The sequence below is a fragment of the Zalophus californianus genome, chromosome 8 (assembly GCF_009762305.2).
Source record: "Zalophus californianus isolate mZalCal1 chromosome 8, mZalCal1.pri.v2, whole genome shotgun sequence".
NCBI classification, from domain to species: domain Eukaryota; kingdom Metazoa; phylum Chordata; class Mammalia; order Carnivora; family Otariidae; genus Zalophus; species Zalophus californianus.
The window spans coordinates 58,901,142-58,924,601 of NC_045602.1; the positions used below are offsets into that span (position 1 = coordinate 58,901,142).

General features: G+C 35.2%; 1 protein-coding gene across 7 annotated transcripts in view; it reads left to right on the top strand.

The window, feature by feature from the left end:
• Nucleotides 1-23,460, top strand: part of LOC113937823 (WD repeat containing planar cell polarity effector) — a 435,562-nt gene that overhangs the window by 300,805 nt on the left and 111,297 nt on the right. The gene's annotated exons all lie outside the window — the stretch shown is intronic.

Here is a 23,460-nt window from a genome sequence, read left to right on the forward strand (position 1 = left end):
ATTGACTATGTAAGTGTGGGTTTATTTCTGGGCTGTCTATTCTATGTCATGGATCTATTTGTTTTTGTGTCAGTACCATGCTGTTTTTGATTACTACAGCTTTATAGTGTATCTTGAAATCTGGGATTGTGATACATCTCAAGATTGCTTTGGCTATTTGGGATCTTTTGTTGTTCTATACCAATTTTTGATTACTCTAGTTCTGTGGGGAGAAAAGCTGTTGGTATTAATAGGAATTGCACTGAAACTATAGACTGATTTGGGTATTATGAACATTTTAACAATATTGGTTATTCCAATCCATGAGCATGGAATATCTCCATTTTGTGTCATCTTCAATTTCTTTCATCAACATTTTATAGTTTTCAGAGTACAGGTCTTTCACCTCTTTGGTTAAGTTTCTTCCTAGTGCCATCGTAAATGGGATTGTTTTTTTAAATTTCTCTTTGTGCCACTTATTAGTATATAGAAATGCAACTGATTTATGTGTATTAATTTTGTGTCCCGCAATCTTACTGAATTTATCATTTCTAGTAGTTTTTTGGTGGAGGTCTTTAGGGTTTTCTATATGCAGTATTGTATCTGCAAATGGTGACATTTTAACTTATTCTTTACCAACTTGGATGCCTCTTATTTCTTTTTCTTGTCTGATTGCTGTGGCTATGACTTCCAGTACTGTGTTCAATGAAAGTGGTGAGAGAGGACATCCTAGTTTTTGAGTTCTTAGAGGAAAAGCTTTCAGCATTTCACCATTATGTTAGCTGTGGGTTTTTCATATATGGTCTGTATTATATTGTGGCATGTTCCTGTAAACCCACTTTATTGAGAGCTTTTATCAGAAACAGATGTTGAATTTTATCAAATGTTTTTTTTTTACATCTTTGAAACAATCATGTGATTTTTATCCTTCATTTTGTTAATGTGGTTTAGCACATTGATTGGTTTGCAAATATTGACTCATCCTTGCCTTCCTGGAATAAAGCCCACTTAATTGTAGTTAATGATCTTTTTAATGTATCATTCAATGTTGTTTGCTAATATTTTGTAGAGGGTTTATGCATCTTCGTTCATCAGGGTTACTGGCCTGTAGTTTTCTTTCTTTGTAACAAAGTGTCTTTGGTTTTAGTATCAAGGTATGCTGGTCTTATAGAATATATGTGGCAGTTTCCCTCCTCTTCTGTTTTTTTGGAATAGTTTAAGGAAAATAGGTACTCACTCTTTATTTTTTTAAAGATTTTATTTTTTTTATTTGAGAGAGAGACTGAGAGATCACACGACAGGGGGAGGAACAGAGGGAGAGGGACAAACAGACTCCGCAGTGAGCACAGAGCCTGATGTGGGGCTCAATTCCACAACCCTAAGATCATGACCCAAGCCAAAACCAAGAGTCAGATGCTCAATGAGCTACCCAGGCACCCCAGTACTGACTTCTTTAAACATTTGGTAAAATTCACCAGTGAATCCATCTGGTCTTGGACTGTTGTTTACTGGGAGTCTTTTGATTATGGATTCAATTTTGTTACTATTAATTGGTCTGTTCAGATTTTCTATTTCTTCTTGATTCAGTTTTGGAAGATTATGTTTCTAGGAATTTATCCATTTCTTCTAGGTTGTCCAATTTGTTGGCATATAATTTTTTTGTAGTAGTCTATTTTAATCCTTTGTATTTTGTAGTATTTTGTTACCTCTCCTCTTTTATTTCTGAATTTATTTATTTGGATCCTCTCTTTTTTTTTTCTAATGAATCTGGCTAAAAGTTTATCAATTTTGTAGATCTTTTAAAAAAAGCAGCTCTTGGTTTCACTGATCTTTTCTATTGTTTTTTTTAGTCCTTATTTCATATATTTCTATTCTGATCTCTACTTTTCCCTTCCTTATACTCATCTTAGGTTTTGCTTGTTCTTTTTCTAGTTCCTTATAATTGTAAGGTTACAGTGTTTGAGATTTTTCTTGTTTCTTGAGGTATCTCAGTATTGATTTATATTTCCCTCTTAGAACTGTTTTCATTGCATCTCAATGATTTTGAACATTGTGTTTTCATTTTCATTTTTTCCATTTGTTTGATTTCCTGTTTGATTTTTTTGTTTTTTTTGACCAACTGTTTTGTAGCCTGTTGTTTAGCCTCCACATATTTGTGTTTTTCCAGTTTTTTTCTTGACTGATTTCTAGTTTCATAGTGTTGTGGTCAGAAAAGATGCATATGATACCAGTCTTCTATTTATTGAGAATTGTTTTGTGGCATCACTTGTGATCTATCCCAGAAAATGTTCCATGTGCACGTGAAAAGAATGTGTATTCTGTTGGTTTTAGGTGGAAGGTTCTGTACATATCTTTTAAGTCCACCTGGTCTCATTTGTTTTTTCGAAGATACTGTTTTCTTTCTTTCTTCTTTTTTTTACAAAAAAAATTTTTAATTCCAGCTAGTTAACATACAGTGCAATATTAGTTTCAGGTGTTGAATTTAGTGATTCATCACTTATAATACTCAGTGCTCATCATAACAAGTGCCTGTTTAAACCGCCCCCTCCATCTACCTTCCAGTAACCATCATTTTGTTCTCTATAGTTAAGGGTCTGTTTCTTGGTTTGCCTCTCTTTTCCCCCCATGTTCATTTGTTTTGTTTCTTAAATTCCACACATGAATGAAATTATATGGTGTCTTTCTCTGACTTATTTCACTTAGAATAATACTCTCCAGCTACATCCACGTTGTTGCAAATGGCAAGATTTCATTCTTTTTGATGGCTGAATAATATTCCATGCCATACCATACCACCTCTTCTTTATCCATTCATCAGTTGATGGATATTTGGGCTCTTTCCATAATTTGGCTATTGTTGATAATTCTGTTATAAACATCTGGGTGCATGTGTCCCTTTGAATTGGTATTTTTGTATCCTTTGGATTAACCCTAGTAGTACAGTTGCTGGATCATTGGGTAGTTCTATTTTTAACTTTTTGAGGAACCTCCATACTGTTTTCCAGAGTGGCTGTACTGGTTTACATTCCCACCAAGACACTGTTTTCTTATTGACAGTCTGTCTGGATGATCTATCCTTTGATGTAAGTGGGGTAATAAATTCCCTTACATTATTGTAAGTATGGGTTTGTGGTTACCAGGAGGTTCATATATAACACCCTATGTATATAGAAGTCTGTATTAAGTTCATGGTAACTTAAATTCAAACACATTCTAAAAGCACTTTGGGGATGCCTGGGTGGTTTAGTCAGTTAAATATGTGCCTTTGGCTCAGGTCATGATCACAGGGTCCTGGGATTGAGTCCCATATCGGGCTCCTTGCTCAGTGGGGAGCCTGCTTCTCCCTCTGCCTGCCATTCCCCCTGCTTGTGTACACACACACTCTCTCTCTCACAAATAAAATCTTTTTAAAAAAGCACTTTCACTACCCCTTCCATGTTTTATGTATATGTTATTAGGTATTACATTTTTTAATTCCTATATATCTCCTAACTATGGCCTTTGCCACTTAAAGAAGTCCATTTAACATTTCCTGTACGGCTGGTTTAGTGGTCATGAACTTTTTAAACTTTTGTTTGTTTAGGAAACACTTTCCCTCTCCTTCGATTTTGAATGATAACCTTGCTGGGTAGAATATAACTTGGTTGCTGGTTTTTTCTTTCAACATTCTGAATATACAATGTCACTCTTTTGACCTGCAAAGTTTCTGCTGAAAAATCAGCTGTTAGCCTTGTGGGGTCCCTTGTATATAACTTTTCTCTTCTCTTGCTCCCTTCAGATTCTGTATTTAATCTTTGATGGTTTAAATATTATAGGTTGTGGTGTGGACCTCCTTAGGTTCATCTTGTTTGGAACTCTTTGTGCTTTCTGAACCTGGATGTTTGTTTCCTTCCCCAGGTTAGAGAAATTTTCATCTGTTTCTTCAAATAAGTTTTCTGGCCCTTTCTTTCTTCACCTTCTGGGATAATGTGAATCTTTGTTTACCTGATATTATCCAAGAGATCCCTTAACCTGTCCTCATTTTTTAAAAATTCTTTTTTTCTTTATGCTGTTCAGATTGGGTGCTTTCCATTACCATGTCTTCCAGATCACTGATCCATTATTCTGCATCCACAAAACTATTGATTTCCTCCAGTATATTTTTCATTTCAGTTATTGTATTCAATTCTGATTGGTTCTTTGTCATATTTTCTTTGTTGAAGTTCTCTCTCAGTTCTTCCACTCTTCTCTTCATACAGTGAACATCTTTATGATCATTACTTTAAATTATTTATCAGGCATATTGCTTATCTGTTTCTTTTACTTCTTTTTCTGAAGTTTTTGTCTCGTTCTTTCATTTGGGGCATATTTCTCTGTCTCCTCATTTTGGCTTTCTGTGGCTGTTTCTGTGAATTATGCAGAACAGCTGCTTCTCTGAAATGTGAAGGAATGGTCTTGTGTATGGTTGTACCCTGTGTAGGCTGTATGTGCCTGGTAACTTTGGTTCACTGGGTGGCACTGTGGCTGGCATCACAGGGCACTCCGTGCTGGGACTGCCATAGTGGGATGGCCATTTCTGAAGTGGGCATGGGCTGAGACAGTCCCAAGACTCCCCACACAGAGAGTACTCTGGCAGAAAAGCTGAAGCAGGTGCAAGCTATGGTGTCCTGGGCCCCCTATTTGCATGGGGGTACCTTGGCAGGGCAGCTGGATCCAAAGCAACTATGAGCCAGGAGGTCCTGATGAACTCTAAGCCAGGGTGTTCTAGGATGCATTGTGCCTGTGCCACCTTGGTGATATGCTGGAGCTGCAGTATGCGATGCACTGGGGCCACCTTGGAATGGCCAGGGCTAGTGTGAGCTAGGGGCACAGAGCTCACAGAAGTGGTAGGCCATCGACCCTAGTCCTATCCATACTATCAAGGTGGAAGGGGAGTGTAAACCTTGGTGCTCACCAGCCTCTCTGACCCACCACTCCTCCACCATTTGTATGGTCTTAGGGCTAGTTCCTTTATATTTTAGTCACTCTTTTAAACCATGGCTTTTTTTCCTGTGCCCCAGGGTATCTAGGTCTGGAGTGGCCTAGGGACCCAAAACTCACAGACTGCAGACTGGCTTTGGTGTGCAGACCCTGCTCCACTCTGTGCCATCAATGTTGAGGAGAGCATAAACTGTGGCACTCTCCTGCCCCTTTGACCTGGAAAGAATTCCAGCAGCTCCTACTGTTTGGGAGGGTTCTAGGGCTTGTTCACTTGTATTGTAGTTACCCTTTTACTGTTTTTAAGATTTTATTTTTGTGAGAGTGACAGAGAGCGAGCGAGTGTGCATGCACGAGTGGGGAGGGGAGGGGCAGGGAGAAGCAGACTCTCGGCTGAGCAGCGAGCCTGATGCGGGACTCAATCCCAAGACCCTGGGATCATGACTTGAGCCAAAGGCAGACGCTTAACTGACTGAGCCACCCAGGCACCCCTCTAGTTACCCTTTTAAACTGCAGCTTTTGTTCTGTACCACAGGGCAGACAAATCTGCTTATGGTCCCTCAGTACTCTCTCTCTCCATTGCTATTTGCAGCATCAGGAGTGGGTGGTCCTTTCATTGCCATGTCTCTATCTATATTGCCATTGTCTATGTGGTCACTTTTGTTGTGAGGAAACTGTTCGACCAGCCCTCGGTTCTTCTGGAGGAATTGCTGTATAAACAGGTATAGATTTGGCATATCTGTGGAGAAGGGTAAGTTCAGGGTCTCCCTACATTGCCATCTTGGACCCAGTATCTCACTGTTTTAAGGAATTCCAGCTTTAAATCTTTATGTATTTATTGAAATATAATTGACATATAATATTAGCTTAAGGTGTACAACATAGTTATTCAACAATTATATACTTACAATATGATAAGCATGGTTAGTGTATTCTGTCACCATACATACTTACAATATGATAAGCATGGTTAGTGTATTCTGTCACCATGCAAACTAGTAACAATATTATTCACTATATTCCCTATATACTTTTCATGCTTGTGACTTACTTTACAAATGGAAGTTTGTAGTTCTTAATCTCTTTCACTTATTTTGATTATTACTACCCACCTCCCTGTGGCAACCGCCAATTTCTTATATTTATGAGTCAGTTTCTTTTGTTTGTTCAGTTGTTTTGTTTTTTAGATTCCACATATAAATGAAATTATGTGGTATTTGTCTTTCTCTGTCTTACTTCACTTAGCATGATACTCTCTAGGTCCATTCATGTTGTCTCAAATGGCAAGCTTTCATTCTTTTTTATTATGGTTCAGTATTATTCCAGTGTGTGTGTGTACGTGTGTACACACATGCCTACATACAAACAAATCACATTGTATTTATCCCTTCATCTGTTGCACACTTGCATTGCTTTCATATCTTGGCTATTGTAAATAATTATGCAAAAAAGAGGTACATAAATCTTTTTGAATTAGTGTTTTCACTTTCTTCAGAAAAACTCAGGTATATAATTATTGGGTTGTATGGTATTTCCATTTTTAATTTTTTAATGAACCTCCATACTGTTTCTCATAGTGGCAAACCAATTTACATCCCACCAACTGTACATGATTAGTCTCTTTTACCCACATCCTCACCAACACTTTTGTCTTTTTGATACTAGCCATTCTGATTGGTTTAAATTGATATTTCATTGTGGTTTTGATTTTTATTCCTCTGATGATTAGTGATGGTGGGCATCTTTTCATATGTCTTTTGTCTGTCTGTATGTCTTCATTGGAAAAATGTTCAGGTCTTCTACCCATTTTTAATCGGATTATTTAGGGCTTTGGGGGGGTCATATGAATTCTTTATATATTTTGGATGTTAACCCCTTATCGGATATATCATTTGCAAATACCTTCTCCCATTCACTAGGTTCTCTTTATGCTCTGTTGATGATTTCCTACACTATGAAAAGCTTTTTAGTTTGATGTAGTCCCCATTGTTTATTTTTGCTTTTGTTTCTCTTGCTTGGGGAGAAAAAATTATCCAGTAAAATACTGCAAAGGCTGATGTCAAAGACATTACTAGCTATGTTTTCTTGGGGAAGCTTTATGGTTTCAGGTCTCGTATTTTGGTCTTTCATCCATTTTGAGTTAGTTTTTATGTATGGTCTGATAAACTAGTATAGTTTCCTAGCACCATTTATTAAAGAGATTGTCTTTTCCTCATTATATATTCATGCCTCCATTGTCAAAGATTAATTGGCCATATAAGTGAGTGCTTATTTCTGGGCTGTCTATTCTCATGGATCTATTTTTGTGTGTGTGTGCCAGTACTGTACTGTTTTGATTACTATAGCTTTATAGTAACTTGAAATCTGGGATTGTGAAAAATATTGTTGGTATTTTGATAAGGATTTGATTGAATATGTAGATTGCTTTGGATATTATGGACATTTTAACAATATTGGTTCTTCTAATCCATGAGCATGGTATTTTTCCATTTATTTATGTCATTGTCAATTTCTTTTCATCAGTGTTTCATAATTTTCAGAGTACAGGTCTTTTACCTCCTTGGTTAAGTTTATTTGTAGGTATTTTATTTTTTGCCAAAATTGTAAATGGGATTGTTTTCTTAATTTTTCTGATAGCTCTTTATTAGTATATAGAAATGCAACAGATTTCTGTGTATTGATTTTGTAGTCTGGGACTTTACTAAATTCATTAACAAATTTTTGGTGGAGTTTTTAGGGTTTTCTATATAATGTCAGCTATAAATACAGAGTTTTACTTCTTCCTTACCAATTTGGATGGCTTTTTTTTCCTTTTCTTGTCTGATTGCTGTGCCTACTAATTCCAGTATTATGTTGAATAAAATGAGTGAGAATGGATAGGCTTGTCTTGTTTCTGATCCTAGAGGTAATTTCACTATTGAGTATGAGTATGAGTTAGCTGTGGCTTTTTCATATATGGGCTTTATTATGTGGAGGTATGGTCCTTCTATACCCACTTTGTTAAGAGTTTTGATCATGAGCAGATGTTGCATTGTTTCAAACACTTTTACTGCATCTTTTGAGATGATCATATGATTTTTTTTATCATCTTGTTAATGTGGTTTATCACATTAGTTGGTTTGTGAATACTAAACCACTCTTGCATCCCTGGAATAAATGCCACTTGATCATGGCAAATGATCCTTTTAATGTTTTTAAATTCAGCTTGCTAATATTTGTTGAAGATTTTTACATCTATATGCATGAAATTCTTTTTTTTTTTTTTTAGTGTCCTTGTTTAGTTTTGATATTAGGGTAATGCTGGCCTTGTAGGAATTTGGACCTTTTCCTTCTTAAGTGTTTGGTAGAGTTCACTGAAACAATCTGCTTCTGGACTTTTGTTTGTTTGGAGTTTTTTCATTACTGATTTAATTCCATTACTGGTAATCAGTCTGTTCAAATTTTGTTTGTTCCTGAGTGAGTTTTGGAAGATTATATGTTTCCAGGAATTTATCCATTTCTTCTAGGTTGTCCAATTTGTTGGCATATAATTTTGCATAATATCCTCTTATAATCCTTTATATTTCTGTGGTGTCAGTTACATTTCTTCCTTTACTTCTGATTTTGAGTCCTTTTTCTTGATAAACCTGGATAAAGGTTAATCAATTTTGTTGATCTTTTCAAAGAACCAGTTCCTGGTTTCATTGATGTTTTCTATTGTTTTACAGTCTGTATTTCATTTACTTCTGCTCACATCTTTATTGTTTCCTTCCTTCTACTAGCTTTAGATTTTGTTCTTTTTCCTAGCTCTCTTAGGTATAAAGTTAGGTTGTCTGAAATTTTTGTTTCTTGTGGTAGTCCCGTATCACTCTGAAGTTCCCTCTTAGAACAGCTTTTGCTGCATCCCGAAGATTTTGAACTGTTTGTTTTTTGATTTCTTCTTTGATTTTTTTTTGTTGACTAATTGTTTTCTAGCATGTTTTTTAGCCTCCACATATTTGTGTTTTTCCAGTTTTTTTCTTGTGATTAATTTCTAGTTTCATAGTGTTATGGTCAGAAAATATCAAATGATACCAATCTTCTTTTTACTGAGACTTGTGGCCTAACTTGTGATCTATCCTGGAAAATGTTCCATGTGCACTTGAAAAGTATGTATATTCTGTTGTTTTTGGATGGAATATTCTGTATGAATCTGTTAATAAGTCCACCTGGTCTAATGTGTCATTCAAAGTCAATGTTTCCTTGTTGATTTTCTGTCTGGATGATCTATCCTTTGATGTAAGTGTGGTATTAAAGTTCCTTACATTATTGTATTACTGTCAATATTTTTCATTATGTTTGTTTGTATTTCCTTTATGTATCTATGTACTCCAGTGTTGGGTGCATAAGATATATACAACTATTATATCCTCTGGTTGGATTGATCCCTTTATCATTATGAAATACCCTTGTCTCATGCTGAATTTTTTTAAAAGTCTAATTTTTCTGATATAAGTATTGCTATTTTTTTTTGTTTGTTTCCATTTGCATGGTATACATTTTCTGTCCCTTCACTTTCTCTGTGTCATTAGGTCTGAAGTGAGTCTCTTGTAGGCAGCACATATATGAGTCTTGTTATATTTTTTTAATCCATTCACAGTCACCCTCTGTCTTTTGGAGTGTTTAGTCCATTTAATTTAGCATAATTACTGATGAGAATGTACTTACTGCCATTTTGTTACTTGTTTTCTGGTTGTTCTTGTAGTTCTCTGTTCCTTCTCTTCTCTTGTGATTTCATGGCTTTCTTCAGTGTTATGCTAGGCTTTATTTTTTGTGTATTATAGGTTTTTGATATATGGTTACCATTATGTATATAGCAGTCTATATTAAGTTGATGTTTGTATAAGTCCAAACACATTCTAAAAGCACTAAATTTTTACTCGCCCCTGCATGTTTTATGTATATGATGTCATATTTTACAATTTTTCTGTGTATCTCGACTGGTTTTTGTAGGTATATTTGCTCTTAACTGCATTTGTGTTTTAACCTCCATCCTAGTTTTATAGTGGATCTTTTATTACCTTTACTGTGTGTTTACTTTTCCCGTGAAATTTTTTCCTTTACGATTTTCTTATTTCTAGTTATGGCCTTTTCTTTCCACCCAAAGAATTCCCTTTAACATTTCTTCTAACTCTGTGTTTGTTTCTCTGTATTAGAAAATCAGACACATTTCCTGGTCTTGAAAGTGGTGGCCTTGTGTAGGAGAGGTCCTGTGGTGCTCTATAGTGCAATCCCATTGGTCACCAGGACTAGGACCCTAGGGGTGTCTGCTGTGTGGCCACATGCACCCTGCAGTTGTGAATGAACCAGGTGTGTCTTCAGACAAGCCTGCTGGCCCACTTTGCCTGCTGTGGGTGCACCAGACAGGGACTGGTCTCTGTGCTGTTGAGATGCTTGTAGGTGGGCAGGGTCAGTGGTCAAGCTAGCTGTCCGTAATTAGCCACTGCACAGCTGCAGGTACACTGAATGGCAGAACTTGCTTTCTGCATGGCCAACCGAGAGGCTTTTGTTGATGGGCAAGGTGAGCAGTGAGACTAGAAACCTGCAGTTGCAGGTGTACCAAGCAGCAGGTCTTTCTCCCTGCACAGCCACTTAAAAGGCTTGGCTGTTGGAACTGCTGGCACACTGGTATGTGGGGTTGTCTTACACTCTCAGCGGGGCAGGTGCCACTTTGCAAAGGTGCTGGTCCCTGCCATGGCTACTTGCAGGATGTGGCATAGCAGGAGCCACTTTGGACGGATGCCTGTTGAGGCAGGCAGATCCATGTAGAACACAGGGGTGGGCTTGCCAGTGCTGGCAAGGTAGGTGGAGAGTGTTACCACTGGCTCCCACAAGTGTCCAGCTAGTTTGGGAGAGAGGAAAAGAAAGGACACCTGCCAGCACTTTTGCTCCTGGAGAAATATCCTGAAGAGTCCCTTCCCTTTCAGTGCCTATTCTGAGATGAGTAAAGAAATCTTTGTGTATACTTCAGGCACTTTTCAAACTGCTGCTTCTGTGCTGTGTCTCTGGCCAAGTTATTAGGCTCACTCTTTAATGGTGGGGACTGAGTTTACAGTCATCCTTCAGCGTTCCCAGAGTTAGGCCCACTGATGTTTAAAGAACCCAGATTTAAGCTGCACTGATTTTCGAAGTTAGATGTTATGGAGACTCCTCTTCCCAGTGCCTGAATACCTGATGTGGGGTCTGATCCTCTCCTTTCTCCCTGCTTTTGGTGTTCCTCTGATTTGTGTTTAGTCTTGCGGAGGGTCTGGTTCCCAACTGTGTCTCTGCCCCTCCTACCCGTTACAATGTGGCTTCCTCTCTACAATTAACTGCAGAAGGTCTGTTCTGCCAATCTGCAGGTTTTCAGTTAGGTGCTTAAATGTAGCTGTTAGTGTTCATGGGATGAGATCCTCAAGATCCTCCTACTCCACCAACTTCCTTGAACCTCAACTTTACCAGGTATTTTAAGGGAAATTGCACTAACCGAATATTGACATTTTTACAGTATTGAATATTTGCAGCCATGAATGTGGTATCGCTCTTCATTTAAAAAGGTCTTTGATGTTTGCCAATGATAACTAGTAATTTCTCATAGTTGTCTAATACTTCTTATATTTATTCCTCTGATCTTATTTTGTGTTGTTTGATTTTCAAAAACTTCAATGAGATACAGTAGACATATAACATTGTGTAAGTTTAAGGTGCACAACACGTTTCTGATACACAGAATGCAATATGATTACCACCAAAGCGGTATTAACTAACACCTCTATCATCACATGATTACCATTTCTTTTTTGTGATGAGACTTAACTCTTCTCTTTTAGCATTTTTAAGTAAAATGTAGTACGATTAACTATAATCACAATTCTGTGCATTAGATTCCCCAAAACCTATTTCTTATCAATGGAAATTTGTACCCTTTGATCAACATCTCAATTCTCCCACGCCCACCCCCTGGCAACCAGTATTCTACTAATTCTGTAAGTTAAGGTTTTTAAGACTTGTGGTACAGTATTTGTCTTCCTCCGTCTGCAGACTTATTTCACTTAACATAATGCTCTCAAGGGCCATCCATGTGGTTGCGAATGGTAGGATTTCCTTCTTCTCATGGCTCAATTTATACATATATATCAACTTGTATATACATATATATACACACACACATACGTATTGCCTCTTCTTTATCCACTCATCCATTGATGAACACTTAGGTGTTTGCCTGTCTTGGTTATTGTGAATAATGCTGTAATAAACATGGGAGTGCAGTTATTTTTCATTTCCTTTGTATATATACCAAAAAGTATGACAGCTGGATTACATGGTAGTTCTGTTTTCGATTTTTTGAGGAACCTCCATACTGTTCTCCACATTACCTGCACCAATTTACATTCTCACCACCAGGGTTCCCTTTTCTCTATATCATCACCAACACTTATTCTCTTTCTGATGCTAGCCATTCTGACAGGTGTGAGGTGCTATCTCATTGTGGTTTTGATGTGCATTTCCCTGATGATTAGTGATGCTGAGCACATTGTCATGACCTTGTTGGCCTTCTGTATGTCTGTCTTCTGCTAATATTTTATTCATATTGGATTTCTTTGTTATTAAATTGTGAGTTTTCTGTATATTTTGGATATTAACTCCTTATCAGATACATGGATCGCAAATAATTGGCTTTTCATTTTTGGACTATTTCTTTTGCTGTGCAGCAGCTCTTTAATTTGATGTAGTTCCACTTATTTGTTTTTACCTTTGTTGCTTACACTTTTGGTATCATTTAGAAAAATATCGTTGCCAAGACCCATGTCAAAGAGCTTTTCCCTGTGTTTTCTTCTAGGAGTTTCTGTCATAAGACTACACCTATGTGTTAAAGTCTGGGAAGCATCTTCAGTGGGGTAATCATACACCCAGTGAAACACCTGTAACTATAAAAGTAATAGCCATTTGAGGGGAGAGCTAACAGGTTATGCATTACAATGATACTTATAGAATAGTATTTAGCAGAAGAAAATAGCAAAATGGGGAACCATCTTCCTCTATATAATCCACATATTCCCAGAAATGGAAATATTTTTAAAACTCTATTCAAAGACAATTTGCAGCTGCACTTAATGTGCCTGTCTACATATTTGCATATAAAGAAATTCTTCCAAATGCATTATCTTTCCAAATATACTTATCGTATATGATCTTTCATATCTCTGCTATAAAGGCTGCAGCCTTTATAATTTGCCATCCCCCTTTAAAATACATTTTAAACTTCTGATATAAAAGCTTATGTGTGATATAAAAGCTTAAAGGAGAACTTTAAAGAATGCAATATTAAATATATAGTACAAAAATGACAAAGAATACTCATTATGACCCAGAGAAAACTGATATTACTCTGCTTTTTACTAAGCATATATTTAACAAAATTCAAATCATTTATCTTCCTTTTTGTTACCCAACGGTATGTTGTGATGGTGTTCCCATATCATTAAAAATCATTCAGAAGCCTGATTGTTAATGTTATCTTAACTGTCTTTTTGACTTTACTATAAAATCATGGTACCATGGCAAAAACTGTATAAAATATTCAGGACATGATACATAGATGAATGTAAAACTTTGCTCTTATACTTAAAATACCTCATTATTTATATAAAATGCTGCTAAAATTAATCTACAAAAGAAGTTTTAAGTTCTACAATTTAAAATCGGGCTTAACTGTTTACCTATACTGCTTGAAAGGCCACATCCTATTACTCGTTTGACTTAGGAGAGTCATTCATGCCAACCTATCTCTGGCTCCACTTCACCTGTCTTCTCTTTATTGTGTCGTGATGTCAGGTTTGATCTATACCTTCCTATCCCTAGGCATCTTTGCCTAAAGATATAACCCTAAACCCTTCATGATTATAAGCACATCAAAGACTAACTGCTTTGCTTAGCTGCAGAGGCCTACACAAGACTATTACTTCTATAACAAAAGAGATTTATAGTTTTCAGTGAAGTTCCTTAGAATGCATGTGTATCCAACCTCTGTTGCTTTTTTTGTGGCAACAGAACACCGTCAGTCACAAAATGTGCCATGTTAAATAATACCAGTTCTTAATTACCTTAAGTATAGATTTTCTCTAAATTAGATATTTATTTTCAGGTCAGACCTTTCCATCATTTAAACAGTTAAATAGTATTCAGAACTCAAAATATTTTAACTATATAATGAAACACGATGTCATCTTTTCAGAACTCACCTTGTCATAAATTGACACTTAGCAAAAAATGTTAATAGTCTTTTCCTGCGGAAAAAGGAGCAAGTATTACACTATTTGGGTTTCAACCCTACTTTTTCTCCTCTTCAGAAAGGAGTCAATGTTTCAAGCATTCTTCTTTCTTTTACTTATTTTCAGAATAGTAAATTATGCTGATCTAGGACAGAATTATTGCCAATTAAATTTTCTGTAAGTAAATAATGAAAGAATTTTACTTGAGGATTGGTATGTAATATTAAGAATAGCTAATGAAACCATAAAGTTAAGAATAAATAGAATATGTGCTAATTTGGCCAGTGTAGAATACAACAAAAGTATCCTCTATCAATAATCCCAAAATGTGGATGGACAAATAGATTTATGCAGTTATATGCTATAAACTTTAAGAATACCAGGGTGGTAGTCAGGAAAGTTAAGTTCTAGTTTTGGCTAAACTAGTCAAGACTAACCATCTGACATTTTTTAAAAGTTACTTTTCTGTGTCTTCATTTGCTCATGTATAAAATAAAGAGAACTAGAAGAGTCTAAATCTTTTTCAGCACTAAAACTTTATGCATATGATTAGATGACCAGGTAGAACCCAATCAGGATGCTAAAGAATTCTAGACAACATACAACTCTAAAACAAAATCATTTCTTCAGATCTACCTAATTGTACAACCCATATTGAAAAAAATTAGTTTGAATATTCTCTTAGGGGAATTTGCTTTATTCAAAAGATTCTTTTGGATTAAATTCTCATATATATGCTTGTTTTGCTACAATAAATTTCAATATAAAGTAACATCAAGGTGCCAAAGCACAGAAGCTAATATAGGAACTGAATAATTTCTAAATAAATGATGATTTCACATATTAGCTGACAAAAATCGTAAAATTGATTACTTTTCAGCTGAATTTGGACCTCTTACACTTACTTTGCATGTATAAAATTCTCTATGTGTCAGAATTTATATCAATTCTTAAGGTCACATTTCTGTACCCTTACCATGCCCCCTGGAAACCACTGTTCACAAAACAGTGTTATATAGTTGATCTATAAAGTTTATGAGTTAAAAACATACATCTGTTTTATCAAAATTAAGTAGTATTTTTACCTCCTTTTAATCATTTTAAAGTTTACAAAATGGCTTCATTTTACCATAAATCTATATTCCTAGGGAATCAGGGAACAATCAGAGTTCTTTTTTTTTTATTATGTTATGTTAATCACCATACATTACATCATTAATTTTTGATGTAGTGTTCCATGATTCATTGTTTGCATATAACACCCAATCAGAGTTTTTATAGTCAGTTCCCAGAGGCATAACGAAAATAAAATGCCCTACATTCCCAGATCTAATCATCCTTATAGTTTGCTGTGAGGTAGAATTTAGTTTAAAGCTGATCTATTTCAGCTCCTACCATGCACATACATACACACCTTTCAAGAAATGTAGATGTCAGGAATTCAGAAAGTATTCTAGTGATGCATTAGTGTGGGCTTCTATGGCCTTGCAAGAGCTGGGAAGAGATACACTGAAAGTTCAGTGACACCATGTTGGTAGCTTGAAAATGGCCACGGTAGGAGTACTCACGTCACAGAAATAAGCAAATTGGGGTTGTTGTTGGTTTTTTTTTGCTTTTGTTTTGGTTATTAATCATTTAAGAAAACATCACTGAGGTGATCCCAGGTTATAGTTCATGAGAGCAGAATTTCCCCCTATCAAAGATCTATAACTGTACCTGATTTTATAACTACCAGAACTGAATAAAATTTTTAACATTCATATATCCTTCTCCAACTTCCTATAATTTGATTGGAAGGATAAGAGAGAGAGTAAGCTCCATATCATGTATAATTTATTGCATGTCTTTGAACCTGTTTAACAGTGTTGTCCAATAGAAACAATGCAAGCCATATATAAAATTTTCAACTACAACTTCAAGTACATCTCAAATCAGATGTTAAATTTATCACTGGAAACACTTCAACTGCATTTAGAATTCATAAAATTTACAGTTGAAGTAGTTTCCAGTACCCAGGTTGGTCCACACATTTTTTTTCTTTTTTAATAATTATTAAACTGAGTATCAGTTTTTAACTTTAAATTATTTAAAATTAAGTAAAATTTAAAAGTTACTTCCTCAGTCATACTAGCCACCTTTCAAGAGTTCACCAGCCACACATACTAGTGGTTAATGGACTGGTCAGTGTAGCTCTGTGGCATCTGTACTGTAGAAGTTTCCCAGAGGCTTGGGCCTTATTCTGTGCCAGCTTAAAGCTTGCAATCAAATGAATTATTTCACTTTTCAGTGCCTCAGTTTTCTGAGACAATAATAACCTTAGTAGAATAATGAATTAATAGTTATAACTAATAAAAGTTCTAATGATTGCTATAATTATGAAATCACTCATAGGATACAACAGAGACCATTTTTGTCATGTTATGTTATTTAAACAACTAATCATCAAATAGCTGCATTTTGAAGAAGAGTTAACATTGTCAGGTGTTAGTAGCAATAAATGCTAAGCATTTATAGAGTGTTTTCCATCTTAGAAGGGCTTTACAAATTGTAATTACACAAAGAACATATCATTTTTGTTAGAAGTGAATTCCTGAGGGGCACCTGGGTGGCTCAGTTGGTTAAGCGACTGCCTTCGGCTCAGGTCATGATCCTGGAGTCCCGGGATCGAGTCCCACATAGGGCTCCCTGCTCAGTAGGGACTCTGCTTCTCCCTCTGACCCTCCCCCCTTCTCATGCTCTCTCTCTCTCTCTCTTTCATTCTCTCTCAAATAAATAAATTTAAAAAAAAGAATTAAAAAAACGTGAATTCCTGAGGCCAAAGATCTTTCTGCTCAACAAAAACCTTCAATACACTTGTCATACACTCTATACTACAAAAGTTCAAGTGTTAAGGTCTTATTCCTGAGTGATGAACAGGACAAAATATTCATATTAAGTAACTTTTCTGATCCTGAGTACCATAATAAACCAATCCCAATGGAAAAAATGGTACTTCTATAATGTTCATGACTTGTTTGTTTTCTGCAAAACTCACAAAAGTCCAGTACAGCTCTCTTGATTACGCAAAATGAATTTTTAAATCTCATTTTTATGGTACTTAACCTCTAAACTGCCATCAGAACCATAATAATACCATCCATTTTTACTGGCTTTATAGTTTTCCAAGTGCTTACCTGCATCATTTTATTATCTCAACAACCTACAAGATAAACAGGACAGGTGTTGTTAGGCCCATTTTGGGGATGATATTCAAAAAGGCTAAGAGATTTGCTCATAGTTACACAGTGATCGGTGCAAGGGCTGGAGCCAGAATACAGGTATTATGAATTTTAGCCATAATTTAGTAAATGCTTACTAGATGTTAGAGAATATGTTGAACATGGTGCATTACTTCATTTAATGGTCATGACAATCTTGCAACATATCTGTTTTACAGATGAAGAAAGTATGATGCAGAGAGATTGTTACACATAGGTCTTTTTTACCTCAAAGCGTATGTCCTTAACTTCTCTACTACGCTGAATCTAAAAATGGAGTATTATCAGGGTAAGAGAATAAAGGAACCAATCTTCATTAAAAATAAAAATACTACTATTGCCAGCACATGTTATTTGCCAATTGCGGTATTATGCTCTGCAATCACTGTTGTATTTCATATTTCTAACAACCATAAGAGATATTACTTTCCTCATTTACAAATGAGGATACAGAGACTCAAAGTTTGAGATGCAGAACTTAAAACCATTCTTGTTTGACTCCAAATCTCATATTCTGAACCAGTTTGCATTCTGCTTTTTTTATTTCAAGTTCACTGCTATTTCCCTTATTCCTTACTGCCTAACATTGCTTGTTACTTATTTTTTAAGTTATTTTGCCTTTTTGGTTTTTGTGAGAAGTTTTGGGGCAGTAAAGAAGGATAGCAAAAAAAGGTTTTCTCTGTTATCTTTGGTTACCATATTATACTAACAGTGCCAAAAGTGAGTACTTACACCTTTTTCATAGCATAGTGCAGGAAAATAGCTTTGAGCACAAGCTCATGCAATCTCTCTTATACCTTTGAAACTGAATTTCTTTACCTTAGACTTTGAGCTATTAAATAGTTCCTTCACTTATTAAATGGTAAACTGCCATTTCTCCAGAACTAAAAGAAAATGACTTGTCCATGTAGTGGATATTTTGAAACCTATATAACAAAATATGAGATAAGAGGACTAAGCACTCTAAAAACTCTGCCTAATGTAGCTAAATGATTTACGTTATTGGAAACTATTGAGCGTGTGTTAAGACTGATTACTTTTACTCAGAAAAATTTTTTCCTGCACTAAATATCCAACACTTAATTTTGCCTTAGCAATTAGAAATAAAATTGTTTACGTTAACATACCATTTGTTATGAAAAATGTCATGAAGACCTGAACACCATAAATACTTCCTGCATAAATTTTCTGTTAAAATTCAATTACTTTATTCTTTTTAATTTTCCTAAATTCCATGTGTAATAGAGAGTTACCATGTTCCTGATAAATTGCCTCTAAGAAGGAAGTAAAACAAACTTGAGCACATACATGTATACCCAAGAGCAAAGGAAAAGACAAAATGTGAAAGAGAAACATGTTGTTTCTAGTAAAACTCTTTCCTTATCTAGAATTAGGTGCATTCATAAATGTACGCACTAGAAAAATGTTCAGAGATGACTATTAAATTTTTATAAAATTTATAGTTTTCCCAAGCTAATAATCTAGACATTTGGAACACAATCATTTAAGCAGAAGAAACAACTGGCAAATATTTTCATGTCAGGTGGTATGCATGCTAAGTTTATAACCTTTCTTCTGTTTACTCAATGTAAGGTAACTTGATGTGACAGGGTATGACATATCACAAAGATGACTCAGGTCAGGAATTTCAAGAAATCTTAAAAACAAAAAATTTAAAAAGTTTAAATAAATAGTATTTTAAAGATCTATAGAATATGATGAATAATAGGAAAAAAGACTATAAAGAATTAACTTCAAATGCTTAAGAAAGTCTTTTACTCAGAAAAAAGGAAATATTTGGCAATGAAGATAGGGGAGGAATCTCTAGGGTCCTTTACTGTTGGAGTACCTACCAGCAGATATATCTATTTATTCAGTGTTCCCATATTTATTTGTTGACCAGACAAATCAAATGCTGAATTTGTTTCTATCGCCTACTATTCCTTTTCTTCTAAAGCCTTTGCAGTTATTTCAATGTCATCATACACTCCTATCCCAAAGCATGGGGTTTCAACAAAGAATATGGTTAGATCATAATATTTACTTCCAAGGGGCTTAATTTTGTTTCTAGCATAGGAAAATGAGTGTGTCCTTTTTGAAGTAAACATTAAAATATATATTTGGAGGGGTGTACATGCTGTAAATGTTCAACTCAGTGAACACACTCATATAACTATAATCCAGATAAAGAAATTGAACTTTCTCAGCACCCCCAAAAGGCTTCCTTGTCCCCCTCTTCTCATGCCTCCAAAGGATAAACACTCCTGACTTTTAGTACTACAAATCAGTTTTACCTGATCTTGTAAGGGAATCCCACATCCTTATCTAAAAATAGGTGCAGTCATAAATATATGTACTGCAGTAATGTACAGAGATGAATATTAGGGTCTTTTCTGGGGATGGTTGGGGTCTGACATTTAACAGTGTTTGTGAAATGCACCCATACATTTATGTATATTATTCTATCATATACAACTATGTACCACAATTTATTTACTTATTTTGTCATCAAATGTGAAACATTTGGGTTGTTTTCAGTTTGGGGTTCTTACAAATACTCTTCTTCATGTCATTTGCAAATATACCTATTTCTGCATACATTCAACTTGAGTATATACCTCCAAAGATTTCTCCAGAATAGCTGAAGCAGTGTACATTATTATCAGTACATGAGAATTCCAGGTCATCCCACCCTTGCCAACACTTGTTATCCCCTGCCACAATTTTACTCATTCTGGAAGGTATATTACATTGTAGATTTAATATTTATTTTCCCTGATGACTCATGAAGTTGAATATTGTTTTGTATGTTTACTGAAAATGTAGATATGTGTGTAGTGAAGTGCCTTTCAAGACTTCTGATCATTGTTCTATTATCCTTTTTATGATTTTCAAATATTCTGATACAAATCCATTATTGGATATATTATAGAACAGTTATTTTGTCATACTCTTGGACTGCCTTTTTAAATATTCTTTTGAGAACAGAAGTTTTTAGTATTAATGTACTCCAATTTATGTACTACAAAGTGCCCATTTTTTCCATTATGCTTATTACATTTTGTGCCCTGTTCTAAAGTCTTAAGAAAAACTCTAAGGTCTTGAAGAGATTTCTTATGTCTTCTTTAAGATCTTTATTTTACTCTTCATATTTAGGTCTGTAATCCATCTAAAATTGATTTTTATATACACTGTGGGGCACGGTTTTAGAAATTGATGTTTTAACCAAATAGATATCCGAATAACCCAGCACTATTTATTTAAAAGGTAATCCTTTCTCCACTGCAGTGCCACCTTTATCGTAAGTCAGGTTACTACATTATATCTTTCACCATTATCACTGTTTCCATTACTACAGATTTGTAAAAGGTCTGGATTTCCAGTAATATAAGTCTTTTGGCTTTGTTGTTCAGAATTGCCTTGACTATTTGTTGGTCCCTTGCAATTTCCATTTCCATTTTATAATCAATTTTCAATTTACATGAAAAAAAAACGGTTAGGACTCTAAAGGGGTTTGCATTGAATTTTAAAAAATATAGAGAACTGGTATGCTGAGAACATTCAACCATCCACATGTTATATATCCTCTTCAATCTAACTTATATTTCACAATTTTCCATGTAGAGGTCTTACATGTCTTTCCTTAAATTTATTTCTAAATATTTAGGATATTTATGCTCTTATAAATAGTATATTTTTGAGGTTCATTTTCTGTAGACTTATTAAAAAATCATACTGAGGTATTCTTGACATACAATGTTACTTTAGTTTCAGCTGTAAAACATAGTCATTCAAAAAGTCTATACATTATGCTGTGCTCACCACAAAAGTAGTTACCATCTGGGTGCCTGGGTGGCTCGGTTGGGTGACTGCCTTAGGCTCGGATCATGGTCCTGGAGTCCCAGGATCGAGTCCCACATCGGGCTCCCTGCTCGGCAGGGAGTCTGCTTCTCCCTCTGACCCTCCCCCTTCTCATGCTCTATCTCATTCTCTCTCTCAAATAAATAAAATCTTTAAAAAAAAAAAAAGTAGTTACCATCTGTTACCTTACAATGTGATTGCAATACCATACGATGAACGACTTATCCATTCCGTAATTGGAAGCATCTATCTTCCACTCCACTTCACCCATTTTGCCCAGGCCCCATCCCTATCACCTCTGGCAACCACTAGTTGTTCTGTATTTATAGGTCTGTTTCTGCTTTTTGTTTATTGAGTGAAATAATATGTATAAATAATATATATAATATGTGTAACATGTAATATGTAATTTGTCTTTCTCAGTCTTATTTCATTTAGCATAATACCCACTAATTTTATCCATGTTGTTACAAAAGGCAAGATCTCATTCTTTTCTATGGCCAGTATTCCATTGTGTGTGAGTGTACACACACACACACACACTCTCCACGTCTTTATCGATTCATCTGTTAATGGGTATTTTGGTTGTTTCCATATCTTGGCTATTGACAATAATGCTGCAATAAACGCAGAGGCGCATTTATCTTTTTGAATTAGTGTTTTATTTTAAAGAAATATACAGTTATGGCATTACGGGGTCATATGGTATTTCCATGTTTAATTTTTTGAGGACTCTCCATACTGTCTTTCACAATGGCTGCACCAATTTACATTCCCACAAGCAGTGCATGAGCGTTCCTTTTTCTCCACATCTTCACCAACATTTGTTATTTTGTGTCTTTTTGATAGCAATTCTAACAAGTGTAAGGTGATACCTCACGGGTTTTGATTTGCATTTCCCTGATGATGAGTTGCTTTTCATGTGTATGCCATGTATGTCTTCTTAGGAAAAATGTCTGTTAAGATCCTTTGTCCATTTTTTAATAAAATTGCTTTTTTGGTGTTGGGTTGTATAAATTATTAATATATTCTGGATATTAACTGCTCTTCAGATATATCTTTGCGAATACCTTCTCTCAATCACTAGATTACCTTTTCATTCTGTTGACAATTTCCTTCGCTGTACAGTAGCTTTTTATTTTGGTGTAGTCCCAATAGTTTTTGTTTTTGTTTCCCTTGCCTAAGGAGACATAGCTAGAAAAATGTTGCTATGGCTGATGTCAGAGAAATTTACTACCTGTACTCTCTTCTAGGATTTTTTTGGTTTCAGGTCTCACATTTACATCCTTACACCATATACAAACAAAATTAAAATGGATTAAGGATCAAGTTTCATTCTTTTGCATGTCCACTTTTCCCAACACCATTTGTTGAAGAGACTATCTTTTCCCCATTACATATTCTTGCCTTCTGTGTTAAAGATTAACCATATAAGCGTGGGTTTATTTCTGAGTTCTCTATTCTGTTCCATGGATCTATGTGTCTGTTTTTGTGCCAGTACCATATGGTTTTGATTCCTACAGCTTTATAGTATATCTTGAAATCTGGGATTGTGATATCTCCAGGTTTGTTCTTTCTCAACATTGCTTTGGCTATTGGGGATCTTTTGTGGTTCCATATAAATCTTATTTGTTCTAGTTCTGTGGAATATGCCATTGGAATTTTGATAGGGATGGCACTGAATCAGTATATTGCTTTTGGTATTATGAACATTTTAAACAATACTTGTTCTTCCAGTCCATAAGCATGGAATATCTTTCATCAGTGTTTTATAGTTTCCAGAGTACAGGTCTTTCACCTTCTTGGTTAAGTTTATTCCTAGGTATTTTACTGTTTTTGGTGCAAATATAAATGGATTGTTTTCTTAATTTCTCTACTATTTTGTTATTGGTGCATGGACATGCAACTGATTTCTGTGTATTAATTTTGTGTTCTGAAACTATTGAATTCATTTATTACTTTTAATAGTTTTTTATTGGAGTCTGTAGGGCTTTCTATGTATGGTATCATGTCATCTGGATATATAGTGAAAGCTTTACTTCTTCCTTACCAATATGGATGCCTTTTAAATTCTTTTTCCTGTCTGACTACTACACCTAGGACTTCCAGTACTATGTTGAATAAAAGTGGCAAGA